At 43.5% G+C, this 17987-nt stretch overlaps 1 protein-coding gene across 1 annotated transcript in view; it reads left to right on the top strand.

Annotated features, from left to right (window-relative positions):
• Window positions 1-17987, top strand: part of LOC111873424 (rhomboid-related protein 3-like) — a gene marked incomplete at its 3' end in the record, with an annotated part of 270772 nt that overhangs the window by 20991 nt on the left and 231794 nt on the right. The window lies entirely within an intron of this gene.

The raw sequence follows: 17987 nt of genomic DNA, 5'->3' as shown, positions 1-17987 counted from the left end.
AATCCCAAGTCCCCCGAAATTCCGTAATTTATAGTTTTAATTTGCTAATTCAGCTGTTGACGACAGAGGGTAGGTAACTCCTCCTCAGTGTCCTCAATTCTCATAGTAATATTCTAATTGGTTATTATTGGTGGTTGTGGGCGGACCCCGGGCGTCTCATCGCTGTGTATGCGGTAATATTATGATACTCCAGTGGCCTAGTGAGGCAAGCTTCTTGCTACTGCGGTTACACATACTTGCTGATCATCAACATTCTTAACCTATTTGCCTGTCCAGGTGTTGACAGATTACTGTAATAACTGTGAAACGCTTTTCGCAAGCCTCGAACATTTTGGGTAATGCCTTACAATCTCCCATCTCAAATTTGAGCCTCTACAGCCTCTCTCTTGATATACTGGCTGTCTTGCCTGTTGGAGGCTCCAATCCCGATCAAGATGTCCGTGTTTTACTCAGGCTCTTCGCGAAATACAACCATATTAACGTAAAATAAGCCACAACTGTCCAAGCAAATTCCGGAATAGTACCTCTTCCTTCTAAATCCCTTCCAATTCGTTAGTCACCAGCCTTCCTACCATACGCCGTTATGTAGTCTCGATCGGTCTCGTTACTGGCAGCCGTTACGTTACGGGCTGGTTTTAGTCCTGACCGTTCCTAACAGAATGCGCTGTGGATCTGATCGAGTCCGCCGACTGACATACGGATTGTAGGAAGTGTGTGGGTTATAACAGGGCCGTAGTAACAGTGCAACTGCAACCACTCTCGCGCTACTTCTTGTCGGCCTGCTTCCCGCCCAACCCGGAGTCCACGCCCGAATACAGGGACAATACACGTAAAAAATACCATTTCTGCCACAGACCTTGGCTGATTAACTCGTAGTTATGTGGTCACACTGTTTCGCCGTCATTTGTTAATATGGTGTTGAATTAATTCATTCACCAATGGCTCTACAGCCCTTTGTTAAGCCCTGGCCGTTTTTTTTCAGTTTAGTAATCCTATACACAGTCCGTAGGCCTCCTTGGACGGGGGATCAGCCCGCCTCAAGGCCACTAGCTACACACAGAATAAACGCAGACAGACATCCATGCCTCGAGTGTGATTCGAACCCACGACCCCAATGTTGGAGCGGGGGAAGACAGTTCTGACCGCGCGGCCACCGTGATCCGCAGTTGCCTTGAATTGTTAGTTAAGGCCTGTGTAAATGTACTGCTTGGCAGTCGCCTGGGTCTTAGCGGTGAAATGTTAGACCTGCGCATTGCAAGGGTTATTTCCGTTTCTTCAAGGGATACGATATAATTGAGTTAGCGATAGGACGTGGGGTGACCGTATTGATGTGGCGACAGCCACTTGCAGGTCGTCAAATGGGGCACAAGTGAGCTAAAGTTCTGAAACTTTACGAGGGAATTACTGCCGAAATGGCTCAAGCGGCTTGTAGCGAGATTTTGTAATCATTTAACCTTACATAGGGCCGTGCCATAGCTCAAGCGGTTAGTCGCTGGCTTCCCACTGCGGCGGCCCGGGTTCGATCTCGGGTCTGGTCAAGTGGGATTTGTGGTAGACAAAGTGGTGCTGGGGCAGGTTTTCTCCGAGTACTTCGGTTTCCCCTGCCAATCTTCATTCCACCACTTGCGCCACAGTCACCCTCACCTATCATCTGGGGCTGGTACAGTAGGCCAGAAGTGGCCGCAGTACAAGGGACTTAGTCTCACCCCACTAGCAATAAAATAACCTTACATAACGCGGCCGCGCTGTTCGCTGTCAGTTCCTGTTAGAGCCACTTCTTTTCAAAACAAGACATAACAATATAAAGTCACCGTCTAGTAATGTCAGCTGACTGAGTGAGTTAGCGTGGCGGTAACGCTTCACACTCTTATTCAGGAAGTTTTGGGTTCGAATCCCGGCCGAGGCACTTGCAGATTCAGGTGTCATTTTTTTAGACTTCCTGAGTACTCAAGGCAAAATGCGAGGATTGATCTCGACTGAGGCACGACCACTTCCTTCCTATTATTTCCAATTCACTATTCATCAGTCACCCCCACCATTAAACGCCAGATTGTCTGAGATAAGGGCAGTATCGTTAAGTAAACCTCAGGAATCGCTGTGAACATGTTTACCGGGCTCTGTGCTCGCAGGCATAGGCTACTTGAAATAAACTAGGCCGTGCCATAGCTCAGGCTCTTAGTCGCTGGCTTCCCACCGCGGCGGCCCTGGTTCGAGCCCGGGTCTGGTCATGTGGGATTTGTGGTGGACAAAGTGGCACGAGGACAGGTTTTCTCCGAGTACTTCGGTTTTCCCAGCCAGTTTTCATTCCACCAATTGCTACACAATCACCCTCATCTACGAGTATCATCTGGGGATGGTACAGTAGTCCAGTAGTGGCAGCAGTGCTCCCCCCACTAAATAATAATAATAATAATGAAATAAACTTCAATGGAATACTGAGACCTGGTGTACCTTTTGAGTCTTACTGATGCTTCGCCTCCACGCAGGCGGTGTTGTCTAGTCACGTCTCTCCGTGATTGGTCTTCACGGGATAGCTTACGACTCCGTAAAGGAAACTGTTGCCAAGCAACGTAACAGTGGTGTCCATAGATCGCTTTTGCACCGTAATACAGATCATGGCTGCCCAGGGACCAGGCTAAAGTAGCAAAACGGAATGAATCTGTAAAATATTGCCACGTAGTGTATGTGTGACTATAGACGGAATTTGGATTGGTAGGTCGTAACTACAAATAACTATAACACTATCACTACTTCCACACTTTACAGTTTACTAGAGCACACAGTCTAGTGTTCTCAGTTTGTTACTAGAATTTTCCTGGTAATGACTCCAGCAATGGCTATTCCTCTGCCCCCGGTCTAAGTCCTTTCTTTTTGTAGGAGTCCTGTGAGCTAAAGTAGGCAATAATTTCCCGCCCAAGTAGTTTCCAATGCCTGTGGTAGATGGAGGAATTATCAATGTACCGAGGGCCCTAAATGTTGGCTCAACGGGACTGATAGCACGCACCAGTACCGGTAGGGTATGGAGACTGGTAGAATATCAAAGGGGACGTACAATAGATCAACAACTGGTCGCGGTGCATGGGGAAACCCACCCCCTCCAATAATAATAATAATAATAATAATAAAAGTCCTTTCTTCACATGTCTCCATACAGAACTAAGTCTCAACTGACTTTGTCCTTTGTTTATAACATCTCGGCACGGACCACTTGGAAAACATCGTTCCCCTGTTGCATGCATATTCGATGCAGCGGGAACGTATTTACCGAGCCGTTAGCCAGAACTGCCCATGCAGGGAATCGAACCCCGGCCGTCCAGCCCATCTGGATACCAGCTTCAAAGTGGATTTTTACATTTTGTGTCGTTAAATATTCACCACATCCGAACATGTTTCAAACAAAGGCTCTAGATATGCATTTTACGTCATGTGCCAATTTCCTGTGTGCCATGGGCCGTTTTTGAGCACATCGGTAGAGCTGGATCTGAAGTGCACGTCAGACAGTGGCGAAGCCGCACAGGCCGGGCGAAGAGTGGCGTCACATCCGCGAGAGGGCCTTCTGTACAGAGCCCTATATCAAACTGCATAATACCTATTGAGAATCGGAAATTAAACATGGGAACGGGCAAACAGACCTCACCATTATGCGTCAGTTTCACTTTTCGTCAGGGCCCCGGAAGTGGTGCCGTATGACTGAATATCCGTCTGTTCTTGAACAATGTTAATGTACCTTTGGGTTCCGTAACAGCAGACGCTGTCTTAACGAGTTAACTGGCAGTTTTTTTTACAGACACCCAACATCGTGGAGTTAGATCTGTTTTCCTTTGTATGTCATTTAACGACGCTCTCTGTATCTAACTGTACGGTGTAGGTTTTCTGTAGAAAAGCTGACAGTTGGTTAGTTCGCCAAAACACTCTGCTGTTGAAATTTGATTCAGGAGAAAACTATGAAGGGATTGAACTCGGGTAATGCTTGCTACCATTCAGTCCAGAACCTTTTGTCTTTTCGTCTGCTGCCTAAAAACATAAAAATTAGAATGTACAAAATTATAATTTTGCCTGTGGTTCTGTATGGGTGTGAAACTTGGTATCTGACATTAAGGAGGAAACATACGGGAGGGAGATGAAGTGACAGGAGGTTTGAGAAAACTGCATAATGAGGAGCTTCTTAACTTGTGCTCTTCTCCAAGTATAATTAGAATTATCATGTCAAGGAGGATGTGGGGGGGGTGGCATGGAGCGCGAATTGTGGAGAACAGGAATGCGTATAGGATGATATTGGTGGGAAATTCTGAAGAAAGAAGACCACTAGGAAGTCCAAGACGTAGGTGGGTGGATAATATTAAAATGGATTTTAGAGAGATAGGATGGGCTGGTATGGACTGAATTGATCTGGCTCAGGATAGGGACCACTGGAGGCCTCTTGTGAACACAGTAATGAAATTTCGGGTTCAATAAAATGCTGGGAAGTTGTTTAGTAGCTGCACAACTGGAAGCTTCTCAAGAAGGATTCTAGCTAGCCAGGATCTCGACTACACAGCGTGAAATAGAAGCAGAATTGGCGAATAGTGGATCTGGAAGGAAACAGTCGTAACCTAGTCGAGGTTCTGTCCCGACACTTGAATGGTGGGCCTGAGTAAAAGTACCAACACCCACATTGAACATATGTGAGATCCCTGCCGAAATTCGAACCAATCATCTCTCTACTGCAAGTCTAATATGTGTTACCGCTGAGGAAATTCGCTCGCCAGGGCGAGGGAGGAAGTATGTCTCCGTAGGTTGAGGCACTATACTACAAGTCGGAAGGTCGCGGGTTTGATTCCCGATGAGGCCATTGGATTGCTTCAATCGCTTCAATTGCCTATTTCGAAGCGCAGGATTGCTGAGGGGATTTACAAAAGGGGAAGCACAATAGACCATTGTAGGTCGCGGTGCAAGGACCGAGAAGGCCCACCCCTTATACATTCATTCATTCATGTCTCCGTAGGGGCTCAAAGTAGTGCCTTTGGGATGAAAAATTGCCTCCTTCCTATAGCACAATAATGAACCTTCAAGTTCCGTAACAGTAGGTAATCTCATGACGGGCTAAGGAACTATCAGCTTTGTAAGAACAACCTGCATGCATGAGGTAACAGGTTATCACATGACAATAGCAAATGCAGAGGTGGTTCCTTCTGCAGCGGTATTCCATCTGCATCTAATGGTAAGGGAAGAGGTCCATTTAAGCAGGAGCCAGGAGGGGAATGAGTTTAGAAGAAGGGGCAGGGGTAGTGTCGGGGTTACGATGATGCTGTAGCCATGGTAACGGCCACACGCGGTACAGCCGCCTTCAAAATTACACAACAGTCCTCACCATTGTATCTTTAGAGTATTTCATTTATTTATGATTTATTTAACGATTCAATTGAAGGACGATGAAATGGACAGGGCATGTAGCACAAATGGGAGACCGTAGAAGTGCATACAAAGATTAGGTGGGAAAACCTGAAGCCAAAATGTCAGTAGGAAGACGTAGATCGGATTCGCGTGGAATTGGATTTATCTGGCTAGGTGGCAGGCTTTTGTCAACACGACAATGAAGGTTCGGGCTCCCTGGACTTGGCTAGCTTAGCAATTGTTAGTTTCTGAAGAAGGACTGAGCTTCATACAACTCGGTCAGTCATTTTTCACTGCCGTCGGTATCCGGACTGCACGGCGTCAAATGATGGGATGGTTGAATAATAATTAACTAGAAAGGCTTTGAAGGCGTGTTGGCTGAGGCACTATACTACAAGCCTTGAAGTTCGCAGTTTCGAGTACCGATGAAGTCATTGGATTTTTCAATTAACCTAATGCTTCCAGCTCAAGCGGTTAGTCTCTGGTTTCCCACCGCGGCGGCCCGGGTTCTATCCTGGGTCTGGTCAAGTGGGATTTGTGGTGGACAAAGTGGCGCTGGGGTAGGTTTTCTTCGAGTACTTCGGTTTCCCCTGCCAATCTTCATTCCACCAATTGCTCCTCAATCACCCTCGCCTATCATCTGGGGCTGGTACAATAGTCCAGAAGTGGCCGCAGTACAAGGGACTTAGTCCCACCCCACTAGCAATAAAAGAAATTAATAGCTCATCATGAAATTACTTCCTACATAAATAGCATCGCTTCCCAGACGGCAAGAGTTACCCAGCGAACTCTAGATGAAGCAGCTTTCTGTATAAAGGCTATAACTCCTGCTGTGTTGTTGCTATCCCAACACATGTTTCTCAGGGGACGTGACGTTTGTGTATATTTCAGGCGGATGTAAATTAAACTGAAGTAAAACGAGGAATGCTTCGGGGTGGGGGTTGGGGGCCATCATAACCAAATTTTTGACATGTGTCTCTCCTGGTTCAGCTTCGTGATCCCCTACGGTTATGTAACCCGCAAGTCAGTTGCTACCATTGTGTTCCCAAAAACTATTTTTATCCTACTTTCATTATTTTGGGAAAATAAAATGAGGATTATGAGATCACATTGCTGCCTGTGTGTGTATATCCTCCACCCTTCCTGTGCGATCCTTGTACCAAAGAAAAGTTAGGCGGTTTCTTCCTAGAACTTCGATGTATATCACTATAATGATATTTTAAAAATGTAGTATTTTAGCGTCCTGTTACACTGATTCATGTCCATGGTTTATGCTAACCGTCTTACAATGTATACACTTTTTCACCTTACTCTTCACTTCCACACTACATGTTTCAGCACTAATGTGCCATCCTCAGGTGTCTTTACTGTACTGCTCAGTATAACGCATGCAGTAACAGGAGCAAAACACAACACAGAACACGATACACAAATGTATGTAGGAAGAATGCTCACATAAAAGAGGATTGGCGTAATTCGCGTGTCTGAGTGCGACGTAGGACGAATCCTGAAAAGTTTTATTATTTAGAATTCATCGACATATATGACGAATACAGATTTTAGTCGTTTTAGAATGAAGACATTATGGCATGCAGTACAATAGTTTAACGTGCATAAAGACACCTGAGGATGGCACATTAGTGCTGAAACATGTAGTGTGCAAGTGAAGAATAAGCTGAAAAAGTGTATACACTGTAAGACGGTCAGCATAAACCATGGATATAATGATATTTGGTTAGAAGCATGTCGGCTTGCAGTTCTCTGTAGCCTTTTGTGTCTTGCTGCCTCCTAAGTTCAAGTGTTCCAACAGCCGTTACGTACACCGCAATATGAAGTTACGTGGAAACTTCATTAAAATGAGTGGAAATTAGGCACGCTTCTGCGTGTAATTGCTTAGCCTGGAACCGGCGGTGCAAGGTAAAGTAACCATGAAATTGCTCAGCTAATGGGTGGCAGAAGATGGGCTACGTAGAATTTGGGTCACTAGCCTCTCAGGCATATGAGAAGTAAGTACGTTAAAACTTGGGCTGGGGTTCTTCACGGCCTTGATATTCACTCCGCTGGGGTTTTGCTCCCGTCAAGGTAAAATCTGATGTTGGAGCACGCGGTAGCGTAGTTGGTTGAGGCACTATGCAAGACATGTCCAACGCGTCGATCGCGGGACGATTTTTGGTCAATCTCATAGGCCTATAAGGAAATTATACGTGAAAAGCATGTAAATTCGCTTGTATGTAATATGATTATATTCAGATTTTGAAGGGAAAATACGTATTAGTCATTCCTATTTTTCTGTACTTTCAATATATGTTGCTTTTACAACAAACATCATGTGTCGTGTTATTTTTAAACATATTTTTGCTTAAAGCGAGTTGCGTCGATAGGAGATGGTGGTAGATCACTGGCAGTTTCGACACAAAAAAGTCGATCACAACCTGTTTGAAGTTGGACATGCCTTCACTATGCTATAAGCCGGAAGGTCGCGGGTTCAAGTCCCGAAAAGATTATACGATTTTTTTTTCAATTGACCTAATCCTTCCAGCCGCACTATGGGCCTCGGGTGTGGTCAGCCTCTAACAGAAATGAGTACCAGGAATCTTCTTGGGAGTAAAGGCCAGCCGAAGCGTAAGTCTGACAACCTCACCGCTATGTCTCAGCCCATTGTCTAGAAAATGTGGGAGCCTCGACGTCTCACAACCCTATGGGCCTCGACGGCCTGTTACAGGGATATCTTTACCTTTTTATTTTTACATTATTTACATATGTAAGGAAGTGAATTAAATATTCTGGGAAAGTGCTTGTCAGTCCCTTGCTCTCCCTCACATTTCGCAGTACAAGCTGTACCTCGATTGTTCTCATCAAAATGCAAAACTGTTTGCTGTGTCTCATGCGGTCCTAGTTTGAATTACTAACTTTCACACGACCCAGAATTCTGCAAACCTTGTTGATACCATGTTTATACGCAAATGTGATAGATAAAACAATAAAGACTGTAACCATAGCAACCATTACCTGCTCGTAATGCCACTAGAGGGAAAGTTACACTAAAGACAAGTGCGCTCTGTAACATTTTGTGAAGTGAATAATTTGTTCCTGAACTGAATCTGGATGGAAGAGCTCACACTCTGTTTACTTGTTAATATATTATTTACGCGAACTTTTAATACCCTTTCGTGAATATATACGAAACAAAAAGACGCTGAAGTATGCATGAAACTTACGGTAGATAACAGCTGAATACATTACTGCATATAAGGAAGCCGCGATAGCTCAGTCAGTATAGCGGTGGGCTACAGGCTGGACGGCCGGGGTTCGATTCCCGGCAGGCGAGGGCAAGAGATTTTTCTCTTATTCTACAGTGTTCAGACCGGCTCCTATCCAGCCTTCTATCCAATGGGTACCGGAGGTAAAGCGGCCGGGGTGTAAAGCTCCATCTAATGCAGATGTCAAGATGGATGGAGATATACCACCATTCCCACATACGTCTTGATAGCGCGGTGCTTAATTAATTAGGCACAATGTCAGCTTTCACCTCTTTGCTGCATATAGGGGGAGATGGACAGACCATGTAGAAGCGGTGGGTGCGGACGTCGCCATAATTTGTTAAGTCAGGAAAATATATCAGTTCTGCCACCGCGCAGATAACTCCCTGGGACTCTGTTCCGGACGTTGCAAATTGAAATATCGGCCGACTTTAAAATTAATTTTCGTTCTACTCACTCTCCCCAAGAGAATGAGGAGCCAGGGCAGCTCAGTGTATAGCGACTGGCTACGGTGTCCACCTGGCCTCCTAACCAATGCGTACCGGCGACACTTTCCCCGACCATAAAGCGGCCGGAGCGTGAAGTTGACCACTCAACTCCAACTAGTGCCGAGGTCAAGACATCTACTCTCCCATACGCCTTCATGGAATAGTGCTTAGTGAGTTAAGCACATGAACAACTTTACCTTTTATCTGTCCAAGCGAATGCCAGAATAGTGGCGTGACATAGGCTAGTGAGCTTCAGTTCATACCTTTATCCGCGCACCAACCAGGATCATCAGCGGGTTTAATTCAAAGCAGTGCCATAATACTGGATCCTTGAATATTGTCCGAAATGCTAGTGTCACTACACCTTGTACTTACTGTAGGGATAGCGGCCTCCGTAGTCTAGGAGTAACGTTCCCACCTCATGACTCAAGGTACGCGGGTTCAAACCCGGCGGACATCGTAGAATTCAGGGAACAAGTCCTCCGGGAGGACTTTAAACCGTGGGTCCCGTGTCGTAGATTTACGACACGTAAAAGATCCTCATGTCTCTAGGAAACCTCTGAGCAAAATTAGGCAAAATGTTTCCCGCCCAAGTAGTTTCCAATGCCTCCGGTAGATGGGGAAATTATCGGGTACCAATTCCAGTAGAGGGCCGACCTCGCTGGCAGAAAGGGGAGAGTTATCGGGTACCACTGCCAGTAGAGGGCCGACCTCGCTGGCAGAAAGGGGAGATAGCGGGCACCAGTATCGGTAGGGTATAGCGACAGTAGAAATTAAAGGGGGACGTACAATAGACTATTAGTCGCGGTTCATGGGGAAACCCACCCCCTCTCCACTGAATAACTGATATAGGTAGGATAGTGTGATATGGACTGGCTTGAACTGGCTCAGGATACGGACAAATGGAGGGCTCTTGAGTAGCTCCACAACTAACGGCTTCTCACGAAGAGCTCAGCTCCATTATTGGTGGTTCATTCCGCTTGTATCATCGAACACACTGTTCTCTGTTAAGGAATATTTTATCGCTTTATAATTTCATGGTAGAATTTCCCTTCGGCTGAGAGATGTCAGGGAAGTCGTGTCAATACCAGGCCCGCCTAGCGAAAGCCTTTCAAGTTGCTTTAATAAGTCGCAGCCAGCAGATAATTGGCACGGGCCCGAGGATCGCGAATCCTTTGTTCCGAGTCCTGTTGGCAAGACTGCACACCTCCATCTTACCGATGCTCATTTATTCCAGACGTAAACCAATTTATACGTAATGTAATTCTGCATTTCGTATCACAGTGGCAATGGCAACATCGGTAATTATAAAGTACCACTTGCTTTAACACTGTGTGTGCATGTTCCCCACAGAGCGTTTCGTATGTTACAACATTAACTGTTGGCCATTGTTATGGAAATGTTGTGTGTTTTCTGTGCGGTAGGAACTTAATTTTTATGTATAAAGACACCAGACATTAGGTATGGCGAGAAGATTTGAGAGTGGAGGACCATTAATAGGAGCAACAAAAGCCATTAGTTATCTGTTGTATGTATAGTACTATAAGATAGGCTTTGTATTGAAACTGCAGAAACTGAATTGTCTTTGAGATAAGTCATGTACACCAGGTCTTCATTTTAATTATATTTGGAGAAGAGTACACGTTATGAAGCTCCTCATTATGCAGTTTTCTCCAACCTCCTGTCCCTTCGTCCCTCTTCGGTCCAAATATTTTCCTCAACACTCTGTTCTCTAATACCCTCAGTCTATGTCTCTCCCTCAATGTCAGAGACCAAGTTTCACACTCATACAGAACCACAGGCAAAATTATATTTTTGTATATTCTAATTTTTATGATTTTGGACAACAGATGAGAAGACCAAAGGTTCTGGACTGAATGGTAGCAAGCATTACCCGAGTTCAGTCTCCTCTTAATTTCCTCCTGAATCAGGTTTTGATTTGTTATCGTCGTTCCCAAATATCTGAACTGTGTCACATTTTCAAAACATCTGTTTTCTGTCGTTATGTCATGATTTTGCCCTGCATTTTGGTCACGAGGCAGCAACATATACTTAGTTTTCTCTGTGTTTACTTCTAAACCAACCTCCTTCCTTGCGTCAATTAAAGTTTGGGTGTTTTTCTTTATGATATCTACATTATCACCCAGTAGATTCACATCTTCGGCATAGGCCAACAGCTGATGTGTGCCGTTTAATTTCAGTCCCACCTGATTTTCCTGGACCTTCCTAATGGCATATTCTAAAGCAAAGTTGAAAAGCAGTGGCGATAAAGCATCTCCTTGTCTTAGACCATTCTGGATAGGAAATTTATCAGATCTGGCAACGATCTGCCAGACTAAATGGCGTTTTGTCACAGATGACAGTAAATCTTTTGAAACTTCGCGTTGAGAACCTCACACCTCGTATTGTGTGTCGAGGATCCATCATACGGTGACGTAATCGTTGCATCATCATTAGAAAATCGTTAGTCATTGTTTTCAATACATGATGGCAATCAGACTGACATACCGGCAATTTTACTGAAGACACGTGACTTTCTTTCCGTACGTACATTCAGAGATTTTGTGTCCTGGTCACACTAACAATTTCTGATTTATAACTTAGAATCCCAACTGTTTAGATCCCAGTGGTTACTATATGGGCCACATACATTAAGGTACTAAAACTGTATTCTACCCACACAGTGTATTTGTGTGTTTCATATGATTCTCACAATAAAACGCGACTGTTTCCCTAATCAGCATTAACCTGTTGGTCTCTGTAGCGGAGACACAATGTGTTTCCTGTGAGGTACGGACTGAATTTATATATAATATTTAGAAGAAATTCAGTCTTTCAGGGGTTAAATATATGAGGTATTAGTTGTACAGTATTTGTTTTCCCTAATTACGAGTACCTGAGTTAAACGGAATCTCAACAATGTTTTCAGGTCTCTAGAAATTTCATTATAAGTAGATTTTACAGCATTTCAGTCAAGTATGTTTCGATTTTAGATTCGAGCGTCTTCCTTTAGGCGAACCAAGACTTATTTGAACTACACAGATTTTAATTAAGAGACCTTGGTTTCATATTTGCCTGAGGAGTTGGATTATTTAAAGAACATGGTAGCGCAAAGAGGCAAACGTATTGTATTATTTGTGCAGTTTGTAAAGCTTATTAATATAGAGAGAGAGATAGCCTTGAGTCGCTAGCGGAAGCCATACATTCGATGAGGAACGGATCTTGAGTTAGTTGCATGGCTTCTGGCACCAGAATGCGGTCGTGTCGCCGTGCTACCGAGATCAAACTTAGCGTCTGTGTATTTAATTAACACAAAAGCTAGGAAACTAACTTTATATTCTGTTGAGCAGATGAAGACCAGCAATGCATTCTCTGTGATGTCCAATACCGAAAGAGTTATCTATTTTGGGGAGTAATTTTACGATATTGTCAGTGTCGCAGATTACATGCCGTCGAATTATAGGTTGAGAGATTAAAGATAAATTTGGTTTGGAAGGAAGTGGTCAAGGCGTAATTGAGGCAATAACTTTGCGTTTGCCTGGAGGGACTGTGGGCAGAAAGTATCTTTGCTAGAAAGAAGATCGTCTCGTTTAAATTGTAATGATGAAACTAGTTAATCATATTAGTAATTTTGCTTAGCCCCTGTAACTACGTATAATCAACAGAGTGATTTGTAAACGAGATCATAATATTTGGAATATTGATAACGTTATGCGTTAGAGGGGCGAGACCATTTTGGCCTCTGCCCGAATTGTTTCATAGACTCCTATGTCATAGATTTTCTGGTACATGATGTTAAGATCGGTGGTTGTAGTCGTTCTGAGCTGCTTCAGAAGATTCTGTTTCCAGCTACCGCTCAACCAAGGACCCGCGCTTCTCTACGCTGAACGACTTTTTTTTTTGGCTTGAACTGCATACACCAGTTTCGCCAAAATGACCCTAGCCTTTTGACACGTTATGTTATTAACGTCCCCAGCATGGGACCTCGTACAGTGCACACAGAATTGGGTTATATTGATAACTGCAAGCTATGTGCTAAATCCCATGCTTCGGTTTCTCAGGTTGGGTTAGATTCCTGCTTATATTTCGGTTTTATTTTCAGGAATACTCCAATTTCGAATTTTAGTTTGGACAAGTTTTGATCAAGACTTCGCTAGTAATTTTGTTCTTTGTTATTATTATTATTATCATCATCATCATCATCTCTTGTCACAGGTTTATTTCCTGGTATTCCTTTTCTTGAACCAGTGATGCACCTCACCACTCAGGCTTCAAGCTTCACACTGTAGCACTTTCCGTAGTATGTGTGATGTTCCCAGAATAGCTGTTTTTTGCAGCGAATCTATGGAGTGATTATTATTATTATTATTATTATTATTATTATTATATGGAGTCATGCGGTAGCGTAGTTGGTTGAGGCACTATGCTACAAGCCGGAATGTCGCGGGTTCTAATCCCGATGTGGTGGATCTTTTCAATTGACCTAGTATTTCCAGCCGCACTATGGCCCTGTGGTCGACACAGCCTCTAACAGAAATGAGTACCAGAAATCTTCCTGGGGGTAAAGGGCGGCCGAAGCATAAGGCTGACAACGTTACTGCCATCAGTTAGCCTACTGTCTAGAAACTGTAGGAGCCTCGACCTCACAACCCTATGGGCCTTCACGTCCTGTTACAGGGATAGCTTTACCGTTTACCTTATTATTATATTCCCCTGGAGAGGTTATTTAATATAGGGACTAGGCCAGGGCTGGATAACCAAGGAATCGAAGTTCGATTTCCGGCATGAATAAGAGATTTCTTTTCTACTCCACAGCGTCCAGACCGGCGCTGGTGCCCACCCAGTCTACAATACACTGCGTATCGGGGACAGTTTACCCGGGGGTGAAGTTGCCGGGGCTTGAAGCTGACCTCCATCTCCTTCATTCCTCCTCCTTTACCTCCATCTACTGCGGAGGTTAAGAATTCGTGGAGCTGATTCTGTTTTTTTTCTTTTTTACTCTTTATAAAGTTTTCCTGCTTTTGTCTTTTTCCAATTTTCTTCGATCTTGCTTGGTTTCCTCTAACATCTTAATTTTTTTTAATTTCTGACGTTTCCATAATTTCGACGAGTTTCTTATTAATTTGTCTTTTCATGCTTGTCGTCCTTTGTTCGAACTTCTGAAAGTTCTCTCCCTTTACTTTTGCCTCTTTCTTTGTCACTCTTTTACCATTTTATGCCTTTCTTTGTAACATTCCGTTTTATGTGTTTCAGTATTTTTAATTCTTTGACGGTTCGTTCCGTAGCTCAGGCAGTTAGTCGCCCGCTTTCTATCGCGGCGGTCCGGGTTCGATCCTCGGTTAGGTGGTGTGGGATTTGTCGTGAACAAAGCAGCAGTGGAATGGGTTCTGTCCTATTACTTCGGTTCCCCTTGCCTATTCCCATTCCATGAACTGTTCCACATACGTACATTAGTTGTGTCAGTATACGATACAGTGCAGTATTCATCCTGATAGCGTCGTTAAATAACCAACTAAAATTCTATGACTTCTATTACTATTTCATGTTTTTTCTGTTGTTTCGACTTGTTCTTAAGTATTCTTTCTTAAGACTTACGTCGCTTAGCAAACGCAATCGTTCAGAACGAACAATGTGACGTTAGGCTGGGGCCACACGAGCGCATAAAATGCGTCCGTTGTAACGAACGTCGTGACGTCCGTTGTAGAAATAAACAAGAGAGGCGAATGCTACGCTTTCTTCTGGCTCCATTGCAGACAAAAACTACGCACTGCATTCTACAGCTGTGTGGTGTCCTCAGCAACGTCCGTCATAAAGTACGTTCTCTGCAACGGAAGTACTTCGTGCGCTCGGGTGGCCCCAGCCTTAGCTGTTGAGATGACCGTGACATGGCTGCCAACATTTAAGTGATGGAATAAAAATTTCCCGTATGAGAGAAAAACGCAAAGCTGCGCTAAAACATTATTCTTTATAGCCTTCCTCTGTGCACACTCTTTGTGCAGTGACTGGAAGCAACCACAGTGAATGTACCAGAATGTTTTGAAACTTTCCTTTGAAAAGTCAGCTTGTTGATGCTGTGAATGCAAATATGTCATGTTCACTTGTTTGCTTCCTATTCCGGTAAAGGGATTTTATTTCCATGGGCTACAAGTTTCTCTTCAGAAATATGTTTATATTTACTTCAGCTTGTCTCTCTGTGATTATGACCTCGTGAAATATAACTAGCCAAATATGAAGAACGCCGTCGATATTAAAAGACGAATAAGCCATTCGTACCTCACAGGAAACACATTACGTCTCTGCTACAAAGCCCAACCGGTTAATGCTGTTCAGGGAAATTGTTGCTGTTCATTGTGAGAATCATACGGAACACACAGATACACTCTGTGGGCAGAATGTAGAGACTTTATATATAACAATTCAGTCCGAACCTCACAGGAAACACATTACGTCTCTGCTACAAAGCCCAACCGGTTAATGCTGTTCAGGGAAATTGTTGCTGTTCATTGTGAGAATCATACGGAACACACAGATACACTCTGTGGGCAGAATGTGAGGTTTATGGACGATAAAACAGGTAATGAGAAGTATATTGGCAAAGAAATGAAGAGCGGTTTAAATTATGGGAATGCTGGCTGCCATTCCTTTCATGATCATTTGTCATTCCGTATGTAACGTAAACGTAAAAATGAAGGTATATAAAACTGTAATTTTATCTGTTGTTTTGTACTGGTGACTGAGCTTTTAGTGCCTTAACCTAGTCATTTTGAGATTTAAATTTCTGTTGCAAAGTTGAAAAGGGATTAATCTCCAGATAGTGATCAAATTCCGACAGAAATAATTCAAGCAGGAGGTGAAACATTATGATCTAAGATCAATAAACTAATTAATTGTATTTGGCATAAGGAAGGATTGTCTGATCGGTGGAAGGAGTCTGTTATTGTACCAGTTCACAAGAAGGGTGATAGAACTGACTGTAGTAAGCATCGGGGGATATCACTGCTATCAACTTCATAAAAATTGTATTCAGTATTCCTCTCTCAGTATTCCTCAAGCCGGTCACGGTAGCCGAGCGGTCTAAGGCATGTACTGTCTTCCCTCGCTTGGAAACCGGGATCGTGGGTTCGAATCCCACTCATGGCATGGATGTTTAGTTTGTGTGTGTGCGTTTTTCTGTGTTTGTATACAGCAAACGAGCTGATCATCCGCCCAAGGAGTCCTACCGAATGCGTAAGATCCACAAAAGCTGAAGTGAACGGAGAAGTTCATGGAGGTAGTCCTAGGCCCACTGGGGCTGTAGTGTGCCAAGGGAAAAAAAATTCTTCTCTCAAAGTTAAGTTCATAAATAGATGAAATTATTGGGGATCATCAGCGTGGGTTTCGACGTAACAGATCAACTACTGATCAGATCTTTGCGTTCGTCAGATATTGGGAAAGAAATGGGAGTACAATGAGACAGTACATCAGCTATTCATAGACTTCAAGAAAGCCTGTGATTCAGTTAAGAGGGAAGCATTGTACAATATTCTGATAGACTTTGGGGTGCCCACGAACTAGCTAGGCTGATTAAAACGTGTTTAAACGAAACGTACGGTGAAGTCCTTATAGGTGAACATTTGTCTGATAAATTCCCTATCCAGATTGGTCTAAAACAAGGAGATGCTTTATCGCCACTGCTTTTCAACTTTGCTTTAGAATATGCCATTAGGAAGGTCCAGGAAAACCAGGTGAGACTGAAATTAAACGGGACACATCAGCTGTTTGATAATATAGATACCATAACGAGAAACACACAAACATTATTTGACGCAAGTCAGGAGGTTGGTCTAGAAGTAAACACAGAGTAAACTAAGTATATGTTGCAGTCTCATCAGCAAAAAGCAGGGAAAAATCATGATCTAAAGATAGCTAACAGATCTTTTGAAAATGTGGCACAGTTAAAATATTTGGGATCAACAGTAACAAATCATAATTTGATTGAGGAGGAAATTAAGAGGAGACCGAATTCGGGTAATGCTTGCTACCATTCAGTCCAGAACCTTTTGTCTTCTCGTCTGCTATCCAAAAATATAGAAATTAAAATATACAAAACTATAATTTTGCCTGTGGTTGTGTATGGGTGCGAAACTTGGTCTCTGTCATAAAGGGAGGATTACAGACCTAGGGTGCTGAAGAGAATGTTTTGACCAAAGAGAGATGAAGTGACTAGAGGTCGGAGGAAACTACATAATGAGGAGCTTTATAACTTATACTTTTCTCCAAGTATAATTAGAATGATTACGTCAAGGAGGATGAGATGGGCAGGGCATGTAACACGAATGGGGGCGAAGAGGAATGCATATAGGATATTGGTGGGAAAGCCAGAAAGGAAGAGACCACTGGGAAGACCAAGCCGTAAATGGTTGGGAAATACTAAAATGAATCTTAGTGAGATAGGATGGGATGGTATAGACTGGATTGATCCGGCTCAGGATAGAGACCAATGGAGGCCTGTCATGAATACAGTAATGAACCTTCGGTTTTCACAAAATATTGAGAAGTTCTTGAGTAGCTGCACAACTGGCTGCTTCTCAAGAAGGGCTCAGCTCCAGGAAGTAGTTAGCTTCATATGCCTGTCACATTGGGGAAAGAGCGAAGGGTGCATGACAACAGGGTGCTCAGGAGAATATTTAGACCTAAAAGGGTTGAAGAAACAGGAAATTGTTGAAAAATGCGCATTTAAGAGCGTCATCATTTGTGGTCCTCACCAGATATTATCAGGGTCATCATACTAAGGAAGTTAAGATGGACAGAGCATGAAACACGGATGCGTGAAAACGAAATGCACAAAAAAAATTTAGTTTGGAAACGGAGAGTATAAGAGGCCACT

The sequence above is a fragment of the Cryptotermes secundus genome, unplaced genomic scaffold (genome assembly GCF_002891405.2).
Source record: "Cryptotermes secundus unplaced genomic scaffold, Csec_1.0 scaffold276, whole genome shotgun sequence".
NCBI lineage: Eukaryota > Metazoa > Arthropoda > Insecta > Blattodea > Kalotermitidae > Cryptotermes > Cryptotermes secundus.
The sequence above is the reverse complement of the archived record's forward strand: the minus strand, read 5'-3'. Positions and strand labels throughout refer to the sequence as shown.